General features: G+C 33.3%; 1 long non-coding RNA gene across 2 annotated transcripts; it reads right to left on the reverse strand.

Annotated features, from left to right (window-relative positions):
* Nucleotides 1–7,665: 7,665 nt before the first annotated feature.
* LOC108946952 (uncharacterized) lies at nt 7,666–9,365 on the reverse strand. Of its 2 annotated transcripts, none has more exons than XR_001971338.3 (2): nt 8,530–9,365; nt 7,666–7,962 (listed from the first exon to the last, which is right to left on the reverse strand). It is a non-coding gene; the product is annotated as an uncharacterized lncRNA (long non-coding RNA). The 2 variants fall into 2 exon arrangements; XR_011412339.1 differs by having other exon boundaries at nt 7,666–8,369.
* Between the last annotated feature and the right edge of the window lie 1,569 nt (nt 9,366–10,934).

Below are 10,934 nucleotides of genomic sequence, written 5' to 3' on the forward strand. Positions count from 1 at the left end.
AGAAGGTACTTCTGAAGATTTCACCCATGAAAGGCATGATGAAGTTTGGGAAGAAAGGCAACCCGAGTATGAGGTTTATCAGTCCATTTGATGTGTTGGCGGGAGTTGGTGAGGTTACATATAGGATTGCTTTGCCTCCTGGTCTTTAAGGGTTTCATATGGTATTCCATGTTTTTATGCTCTAGAAGTATTGTGAAGAAAAGTCGCATGTTTTGGACTTCACCATGACGCAGTTGGATGAGAATCTAGCTTATGAAAAAGGAACCAGTGATTATATTGGATATGCAAGTTCGAAAACCTAGGTCGAAGGAGATCATGTCGGTAAAGGTACTTTTGAGAGGCCACCCGAGTGAGGAGGCTACTTGGAAGACCGAGTCAGATATACAAAGCATATATCCACATCTTTCAGCAGCTCAGGTATGTTTCTAAACTCGTTCGAGGACGAACGTTTATTTAAGAGGTGGAGAATATAATAACTCGATTGGCTGTTTTGAGTATTTGAGCCCTAATCCCCTATTTGATACTTTTTGTATGTGTATTTGATGTTTTATGTCTTGCGGAGATGGTCGATCTGGTTCCGAGAAGGTTCGGGAGTGAATTGGAACTCTGAGTTTTATTTTGAAAGCCTTAAGTTGTAAGAGTTGACCAAGGTTTGAATTTTGGATGAACGGTTTCAAAATTGGAGTTTGATGATTCCAATATGTTCATATGGTGATTTTGGACTTAGACGTACGTCCAGACTTGGTTTTGAACGTTCTTAGAAGATTTTAGCTCTATTTACCAAAAGTTGGCAATTTGAAGAATTAGAGAGTTCATAGATCTATAGTTGACTTTAAGATTACCGGACTCCAATTGGTATATTAGGACTACGATATGTTCGTGTAATTGAATTAATTTGCATGCAAATTTTAGTTGGGATCCGAGGTGTCTAGGTTACGAATCGGATGCTTTGTTGGAAGTTTAGAAGTTTATGAACTTAATAGAGTTCAACATGTGGTTTGGACTTTGATTCTTAGATGTGATGTTTTCATGTGTTTTGATACCTTAGATAGGCCCGGAGAGTGTTTATAGACTTTTCATATGTACATTTTATTTATGGAGACTCTTCTATGGATTGAGGTTGAGGCACGTGAGTTATCTGTGCTTTGGTATATTTAAGGCACGTGAGTTATCCATGCGAGCAATATTGTTATGAGCATGTGAGTTATTCGTGCAGTGCATGAATTTGGATCCGTCCCTCTAGAGTCAGGTGATTACCCATTGTACCTTCAGCCCTGTCTGCGCCAATTTGTTGGACACTTGAGGATTGTCGGTTGTTGAAGCTAGTCTTATTGATGCATAGACATTATTGACCCTTATACCTGAAATTTTTAATATTGCTTTGTGATGCATATCATCTTTAAATGCTTATTCGATGAACCAATGTGAGTTTTGACTATTTCTAGTATGAAAGCATGATATGTTTTTGTTAATTCTACCAGATCTTATACACTGTTTCTGCTAGATAGTTGTGTTATATTTATTCATGGAGTATTCAGGTTATGATAGTAAGTATCAAATGACCAATCTCGCTATTACTTAGCCGAGGTTAATCTTGATACTTAATGTGTACATTGGGTCAGTTGTGGTGCTAAGAGATTCGAGGTAGTGCAACCTATTCATCTGCAGACCTCAGAGTCACCTTATTTTCCTATTTTGAGATTGTTGTCTATTTCAGACAATGTTGTATTTATTCATGCTATTGCACTTCGACACTCGTAAAGCTCATGTACTCGTTGACTCCAATTTCTTGGAGAATCTAGTAGAAACTAGGTACATCCATATTCAGGAACATAAAAATATTATTTAGATTCTCCACCTTGCCATAAGTCATTTTCAAGAATATCATTCTATATCCTTCAATCTTGACCACTGTAGAGTTTCCCATGGAAAGCGTCTTTTCGGGTCCAGCGGGAGCATATAAAACAAATATTTTTTTAACAGAACAAGCATGACATGTGTCTCCAGTATCAATCCATCATTCTTTAAAATTTCCTATCAAGTTGTATTCCAACAGCATAACAGACGAATTATCTAGATCCTCGTTCATTTCAACCATATTTGCTTGACCCTTTTCTTGTCCTTCTTTGGGAGACGACAATCTGTATACTTAATGTCAACTTTTCAGCAGTTGTGGCGATTTGGTTTGAACTTTTTCTTGCTCTATTCTTTAGTCCAGAAGGCTTCTTTCTATTTTTGTTATTTGGTAGAGCATCCTCAACAATATTAGCATTAATTTGGATTATACCTTCAGCTAGGAGATCCTGAATGATAACTTGCAGTTCTTGGATTTGGGTAATGACATACTTGCTATCTACTCCCTCCGTTTCAATTTATGTGAACTCATTTGACTGAGCACAGAGTTTAATAAAAGAGAGAAGACTTTTAAACTTGTGGTGTAAATGAGGCACATATATTTTATGTGACTATAAATCATTGCATGAAGGTAAATTATTTCCAAATAGGGAAAGGGATCATTCTTTTGGGCACAGACTAAAAAGGAAATAGGTTCACATAAATTGAAACGGATGAAATATTATTTTTGTAGTCCAGAAATTCGGCGGCTACAAATTTCAACCCTACTTCTTTAATTTTATATTTTTCAAACGTAGTCCACAGTTTTTTTGAAATCTTCACACTACTATAGACGTTGTACAAGTCTTCCTTTAATCCGCTAAGAATGTAGTTCTTATACAAGAAGTTAGAGTACTTCCAACCCTCAGTCATAAGGAAGCGGTCATTTTCAGGAGTTTCTTCTGGCAGAACCGGAACATCATCCTTAATGAACTTCTATAGGCTTAGAGTAGTCAAATAGAAGAATGCCTTATACTGCCATCGCTTGAAACCAATGCCAAAGACTTTTTCGAGCTTTTCTGTCGGTGTCAGTACCGGGTGCAGTCATTGTGCGATTTGACGTGCCATTGACAATCATGATAGGAATAGTTTATTGTTTGACATTCCTTTTCATTTTTGTCGTAATTGTCACAAATAGATTCAATAAACGATAAAGTGTTTAATCTTCAAATCGAATAAAACTGGAGAAAAAAATCAAGTAGATTTTAATTTTCAATAGAGTATAAAATCACCAGAATTTTACTCTCTGATGAACATACTAAATATGAAATAAAAATAATATAAATAATAAAATAAAGGAGTAGAAAATCACTAAAGCTTTAGTCTCCAAAATAGGAGTAGAAATCACAAAGATATTAATCTCCAAACAATGGGAGTAGAAAATCACAAAGGTTTTAGTTTGAAATAACAATATATTAAAATGAATACAAAACAAAATATTTTTAAGTTCCTTAAGATTATTATCTTTTACCTATTCGAAAATAAAACTAAAATAGTAAAACAGAACTAGAAACAACCGAAGAACAATAATCTGAGCTCACTGATTATACATTATTTTCTTAAGAAAATTAATCCCCTCCTAATACCTGAGGTTTAGGATTATTTTCTCCCAACATAAAATGAATTAATCTCACTGGTGCAGTGATACTGCAAACGCCAATAATCAGCAAACTCAATTGAAAGAAACAAATGACAATACTTACTTTTCATTTGAAAGTAATGCAGAAGAAGAAGAGGCTTCAGAAGTTTCGTAAGAAAAAAATGAGGGAATGACCAAGTATTTATAACCAGTAAGTTGAATTACAGGAACAAGTGTCACACCCCTTTTTACATCCAAAAGAGATATATGATAAGGATTGTTGTGGGTTAAAAGACTTTTTCCAATTAAAGTGACAAACTTGAGTAAGGATTATTTTATTTACAAAGTCGCCACTTGGAATTGAATTTTTGGGTGTTCCAAGTCACCTTTTATTTGAATCCATAGTCAAAGGAAGGTTTGACTCTATTATTATTGGTCTGCAAAAATAAAGTCCGGGTAAGGAATTCTGTTGATCGGGAAGAAGGTGTAAAGCATTTCTCGAGTCCCGTGGTTCTAGCACGGTCGCTTTATTGACTGCATTTGGCTTAATTGTTAATTACGTATTTTTAGAAACTATGTGCATTTTACCTTTTATCGCTTTTAATATTTATGGAATTTATTTAAATAAGTCGTGATGTCGCGCACTTATGTTTTTGAACACGTTGCGAATCGCGTCACGTGAAATGCACCCACGATTTACAACATATTTATTTTATTATTATTTGAAGTTATGGTCAAGTCGCGTGAGACGCGCACTTGAATTGGGGATTACGTATCATGATTATGCCGCAGGAATCGTACTCATAATCACGATGATTATATGACTAAACAAATAGAACAGTAAACCAACGTGAACTATAAACTAAAATGGGAAAACATACTATTTTTTCAAAAGCACACACACTTTCAGAAATTAAATTAGATTTAAACAAATGAGAAAACATAATGGGAAGGATAATTTTATTAAAAGGAGCGACAGTCACGAAAGAAAACAAAGTTATCATGGCTATGGTTAGGGCTGCTTATCGGGCGGATTGGTATCGGTTTAGCTCTTATCGGACGGTTATCGGGTGGTTTATCGGATTGTTTGCTGACTGCTATGACTCAAAATAAAATTTCTATGCTCAGCAGACTATATTCCGGTCTATAGAATATGGCACCTAAGAAGAGAGCTAAATAGAAGAAATATAGAGCTACATTCCAGCTTATTTCCCAGTAGAATCATCTCTGGGGATGAGCCTATTAACAACTTATAATTATCAGAAGAAATAGAAGAGAACACTGGGTATAACACATGACATCAAAATTATCTAATAGTAACTAACTGGAATAGTAAATTATAACTAAATGTCTAATAGTAAATTAGTAATAGATAGAGTACTAGAAGTGGAAGAAGGATTTTTTATTATTTAATATATATATATATATATATATATATATATATATATATATATATATATATATATATATATATTCTTAACGGGTTAACGGATTATCCATTAAGAAAATTGAATAATTCATCCCCAAACCGATAAGCCGTTAATAAAAAAAAATTCAATCCGTTCCCCGTCCGTTAAATCGTTAAACCGATACCAATAAGCCATTAAGCTTCGATTTTGGTTCGGTTTTCGGTTTCGGTTCGGTTTTGAACGCCCTAGCTATGGTTTTTCCACAAAAAATGAAACAATTTCTGTCCCAATTTATTATTGTTAACTATCCAAAGAAACGTTTTACTAAAAAAGACAAAAAAAAAAAAAAAATATTAAGATTCATTCCCTAACTGGCATCACAAATTATTTGCATATAAATCCACAAAGAAAGCAAGGAATTTGAGAACAAACTGGCGTTAAAATGGAAGCAAGTAAAATCTTATCTCAGGAGCCATAACAGGACACGTAGTCCATTATATCATCCTTTCCCTTTACCATCAAACCACACAGCAATCATCATAAAATAAATTTAAGCAAACACATGCTAATATAGCCAAAAATCCCATAAGAATAATAGAATCAAGCAAATAAAACTAACTCATCACTTGACGGAACAAAACAACTTAAAAGTTGAGAAGAATTTAGAACGGACCTTTAGTGAAGCTAAAAGTGTATTTTTAATTGAACAGAGAAAAGCTCCTTTTACAAAGCTTTACAACAGAGACAAACACCGGACAAAAGCTTCAAAGCTAATACTTCAATAGACTGAAATCTATGCCAGTGAAATTCGAACGAAATCCGGAACCAAAAACCTCACCGAGGACCTCGCCGGCGACTCAAAACCTCGCCGTAAAACTCGAACGACGACCTCACAAACTCTAAGTTTTATAAGCAGAACGAGAAGAGGTGGCAATGTCATGGCGACGAAGAAATCTGAGCAATATGGCGGTCGCCATAGGAGAATACAGTAAGGAGACCAATTGAGCTTGCTTGATTGCAGCTTCTATAAATGGACTGTTGTTTGCTGCTAGGTTTTTTTTTTAGCTCTCTTTTTTTTCCTTTTCGTTTTATTTTGCCAGATCTACTTGGGGGTTGGCCGCCGTTACTTTTGTTTTAATGGCTGAAAATAGAATATGAGGTTTGTGAGTGGGGGACAAGTACGGGGATAATGAAAAATAGAGTGGAGATAAAGTATTGTATTGGTGAGATGAGTAATCAAAAATTTAAACACGATCAAAAATTAGGTGCTCACAACAAGTACAACTCAAAAGTTGTAGCATTTCTGGTGTTGTTTACGAAGAACGGCTTTAAGTGGCTAATTACAACTCAAAAGTTGTAGCAAAATTCCTTAGACCACCCTTAATATTATTACTAGTGTCCTCCCTGAACTATGCCCAGTCCTAATTACCCCCTACACTTGATTATATGAGTTTAGAAAGCCCCCGAGCGTCCAAGTTGGAAATTTTACTCCACGTAGGACAAAGAAAATATTATTTTATTTTATAAATATAAATCAAAAGAAAGAAAATGAATTAAAATACAACATTAGGAATAGTTTATCATGTTTCTCCAAAGAAAAAAGTCAGTACTGCTCTCCCCACTCTCTCTCTCTCTCGAACTTTCTCTCAAATTCTCTTAATGTTTTCCCCATTTTACCTAAGATTTCCTTTCGATTTACTTAGAAATCTTAGGGTACTATTGTAGAAATTTATGATAAATGATTTTAGGTAATTTTTCCAGTTTTATTTAGTTAGATTGGAGTTGAATCGGTGTGGGTGGCTTCCAATCTAGTGAAAAAGATTCCAAGTGTGGTTGTTTGCTTGTTCCGGAAATTATGGATCATACCACTCAAAAAATTTATAAGATAATCGACCTTTAACCTGTGACAATGAACGAAAATTAGAAACAAGAAAAAAATGTATATAACAAACCCAATAAAAATATATTAAAATTGAACTTTCTAAATAGCACTAATCTCACTATATTCAAAATTTATAGTTTTTCCATCCAAGAAATCTCTGGTCGGGATTAGCATTTGGCTAAAAAAAATTTAAACATGCTCAATACCCACATCTATAAAGTATGTTCATCTTTAATGTGATGTATGATGAAGAAAAATAGGACAGAAATCTGGAAATAGGACTAAGTAATTTAATTATTAAAGAAGAAAATCAAGAACTATAGGGAAAGGCATGAACTTGAGTTTGGCTCCAATGGAGGATGTTAAAAATAGGAAGAGGGATTATAGCCATTGGGATGTTATTTTTGGGGTTTGTTTCCTGTTTGAGAGCTTTCTCACGTACCATAGTCCACTTAATATAATTTGCTATGCCATGTGACAGATCAGGGGTTACTAAATTCATATAGTCAAGTGTAGGGGGTAATTAGGACCGAACATAGTTCGGGAAGAATATTAATAATATGAGCCAAGTTTAGGGGTGATTTAAGATATTTTGCCAATAAAATGAGACGGCTCAATTGGGACATAGTAGTAAACTACATTGTTCATTAAAGCATAAGGTATAACTACTTTATAACAACTATAACAAACTTAGCTCGAAGTACAACAACAGCAGCAAAGGCACGTATTTAATACGACATCAATATATCAAAATCATCAGAATCTAACAGAAACAAGAAAAGTTCAATTGATTGAGAAAGTAATAAGACTATTCCTTTTTCTTGATGTACAAAATTTTTGTAACGGTTCATATACTACTATTTAAATAAAGAAAAGCAATAAAATATTATTCTGACAAACGCTTCTCTTAACATACATATTTACAAACAAAAAAGCTGCTTGTGTTATTTACAAAAAATTAAAAAGTAATTCTGAAGATAAACAAATGACAATTACATCCCGAGGATGTGCAATACAATTCAATATCTTTCTTAGACATACATATCCTATCAAAACTAACTGACCCAGGAGACAGTAACATTATCTTCTACAAAGAAACTCTTCCTTTTTCTCCCCTTTTTTGATCTTTCAAACTATAATTATTCAAGAACAATTCATCATGTTGATCCAACCATTTGAGAAAACCAAACCCCCAGACCCTGCGATAAAACTCAAACAAATTCAAGAAAACTTTTCAGTTGGAGCACCAATAGAATTCAGCAAAAAAATTCAGATAAAACTTCGTGAATAAAGATTTCTGAAACACCAATCAAACTTAATGTAATACCATTAAGCGCAAACATAATTAAGATTCCAGCTATCAATATTGCATAAAGGCTTTCATCTTTTATCAACTTGATGAACCTTACAATATGCAAATTCAGCAAAAAATCAAACTACTAACTACCTGGTAAAAATTATTATTACAGAATAAAGAAAACAATTGCTAATTTTTTTTTCTTAAAACTGATTATAAGAAACTGACGATATAGTGGCTCGTGGGCATTCTAAAATTTAGGTCTCAATTGCATTAAGACCTCGCTTTCTTAACCAAAGATGGTGACATCTACAAAACAAAATAATTTAAAAGCAACAAAATAAAAATAAAGTTGTAATTAGATCGCAATAGAAAAAAAGAAGAAAATTGAACGCTTAGAACAATATCATATACTGTAATGGTTACAAAATATTTTTATAATTAAGTTACGACAAAAAAGGGTATTCACCTCAGAAGTGCTTGGGATAATGACTGGATACAAACAATATAATCTTCCTTTGGCTATTAATTTTCAAGGGTCGATCATCATATGTAACCAACCCCTGTATAATAATAAGAGGGAAGAAAAGACAAAGCCATTTATTAACGTCCGAAATATTGGCAGGTAAAAAGATACTATAAATACAAGGGCTAGTCATACTCCACACAGATGATTTGGAGGAAGAAGTTAAAAAACGGAGGAGATTTAATTTACCGCTGAAAGAGGGAGAAAAAAAGACGATGAGAGGTGTTATTATGCAAAAACATTGGGTATAGAAAGAGGCGTAGTGTGTGGATGATATGTGCATTAAGAATGAACATTTACCACGGTTGTGGAGAAGCCGAAGAGGCGTAATTAATATGGTTATAATTGTGGTGACTGTTGGTTTTTTTAACTTTATTTAGAGCACTTAGATAAGAGGGAAAAAACGCAAAAATCTAAGAAAATAGAATTACTGGGTTATGAGATATGCCACGTCCCTCGTCATCTGTGTTTATTATATAGATATGGCCAAATACCTAGACGACCCTATTTAGACGATCATTTAAACTTGGCTTTAGTTTTCATTTTGACACCTTAACTAAGCTCATTATCTATTGAATACTTTAACCCAAATCAAAGTATACCTATTGAACACAAAAACTTAGTCCCAAAAAAAAAAAAATGTGTGAAGCTCAAACGCCGCTTGCGTAGAAATATAACCAATGAAAAAATGCTAGATCATTAAAACAAGCCACATCAGTAAAAACAATAGCCATGCTATTATTTTTTCTGTTGTAAAAAAGCAACCTGGCCGCTGGACCCCTTACCCATCATCGTTCATCTTCTCCACTCCCATCGTGTCACCGGTTATCTTCTTCTGTAATTCCCTTGTGTCGTTGGTCATCTCCTTTCCCCCTCCCATGTTCTTCTTCTTCTTTCGTTCAGAACCCCCTCACTCGTCGGTGAACAAATCTAAAATTGACAGTTGAGCAAATCATTTTTGTTTTTGAAATTTTTTTGCTATAATAATAAAAAATTTCAGATTTGTGTTGAAAGAAGATGGCGAAGCTGAAGAAGATGGTGAGCCGAATCTGGAAAATCAGTCATTAATATATTTATTTTCCTAAATTTATTGTTGGAGAAAAAAAGAAACATTCTTCGGTCTTTCTTTTGTCAGAGTTCATAAGCAGCAAAATAGAGCAATAATGAGATGCATGCTTACAGAGGAAGGCGCAATTTGGTGAATCAATTTTGGGGTTGTTGATTTTTCTCTTTAATTTTTTGATGTTGATGTTGATTGGGTTAATTATTCTTAGAATTGACTAGTGTGTGCAGTGATGATATTCTGACTCAGACCGGCAGTGATGGCGGCGGAGTGATAGTGATGGTGGAGATAAGGTGGTTATGGGTGCCTTTTAGAAAAAAGTCAATTTTGATTTAAATAAAAAAGAAAAGAAAAACATGATCTCAAACCCATTAAATTCACGCGCCTAAGAGGGGGTGAAATGCAGTTCTCTTGCTATGTCAACTTTTATGGTTAATAGGCTACTTTGATTTGGGGTGAAATATTCGATAGATAATGGGCTTAATTAAAGTGTCAAAATAAAAATTGGAGTCTAATTTAAGGAGTTGTCTAAGTATTTGGCATATAGATATAAATAGATATATATATATATAGATTAGAGAAGTCATATGCGCTTCGCCCGGTTATATTGAATTTTTATTTTTAAATAAAACTCTTATTTTTTTTAATTCAAATAAAATAAATATGAAATAAAAAGTAAAGTAACTAAAAATGGAAAGAAAAGAAACAAATGAAACAAGTGGCAACATTTGCAGTGCATATCCATTGAATTACATTTCAGATTTGTGCTTCTTTTCTTGTTCTTTTTCCTTATACAGTTTCTTTTTTATTTTTTCCTTAAATTCTATTTTTCTTACCATTTTTTCCTTAAAGAAAACTTTCCCACGTTACTCCCCTTTTTCACGCCGCTGAATCTTCATTCTTTCGTTGAAAAAAAATCTTCATTCTTTCTCCTCTAGTTTCTTGTGCAAACATCTTATGTTTACCCTCTTAAATTTGACAAAATTCATAAATACAATTTATTATATATATACATATTTTATACATCTTTGAATACACCAGTATAACAAAATTACTAAACATTTTACACTGATGATCGTTTATTTAATATTATTTTTACTAATAACATTACTTTTTATTTTTTTCTATAAATAACGGTTTTTTTTTACGAAGTTAGCATATTTAAAAGATTATGTGAAAGATTAAAAAATAAAAAAGAATTAACCCAAATAACAGTCCACCCAATAACTTAAATTAAAAATTGCCGGTAAAGGTATAATATATGCATAATTTATGTATTGTATGT

Source organism: Nicotiana tomentosiformis, chromosome 11, assembly GCF_000390325.3.
Source record: "Nicotiana tomentosiformis chromosome 11, ASM39032v3, whole genome shotgun sequence".
Classification (NCBI taxonomy): domain Eukaryota; kingdom Viridiplantae; phylum Streptophyta; class Magnoliopsida; order Solanales; family Solanaceae; genus Nicotiana; species Nicotiana tomentosiformis.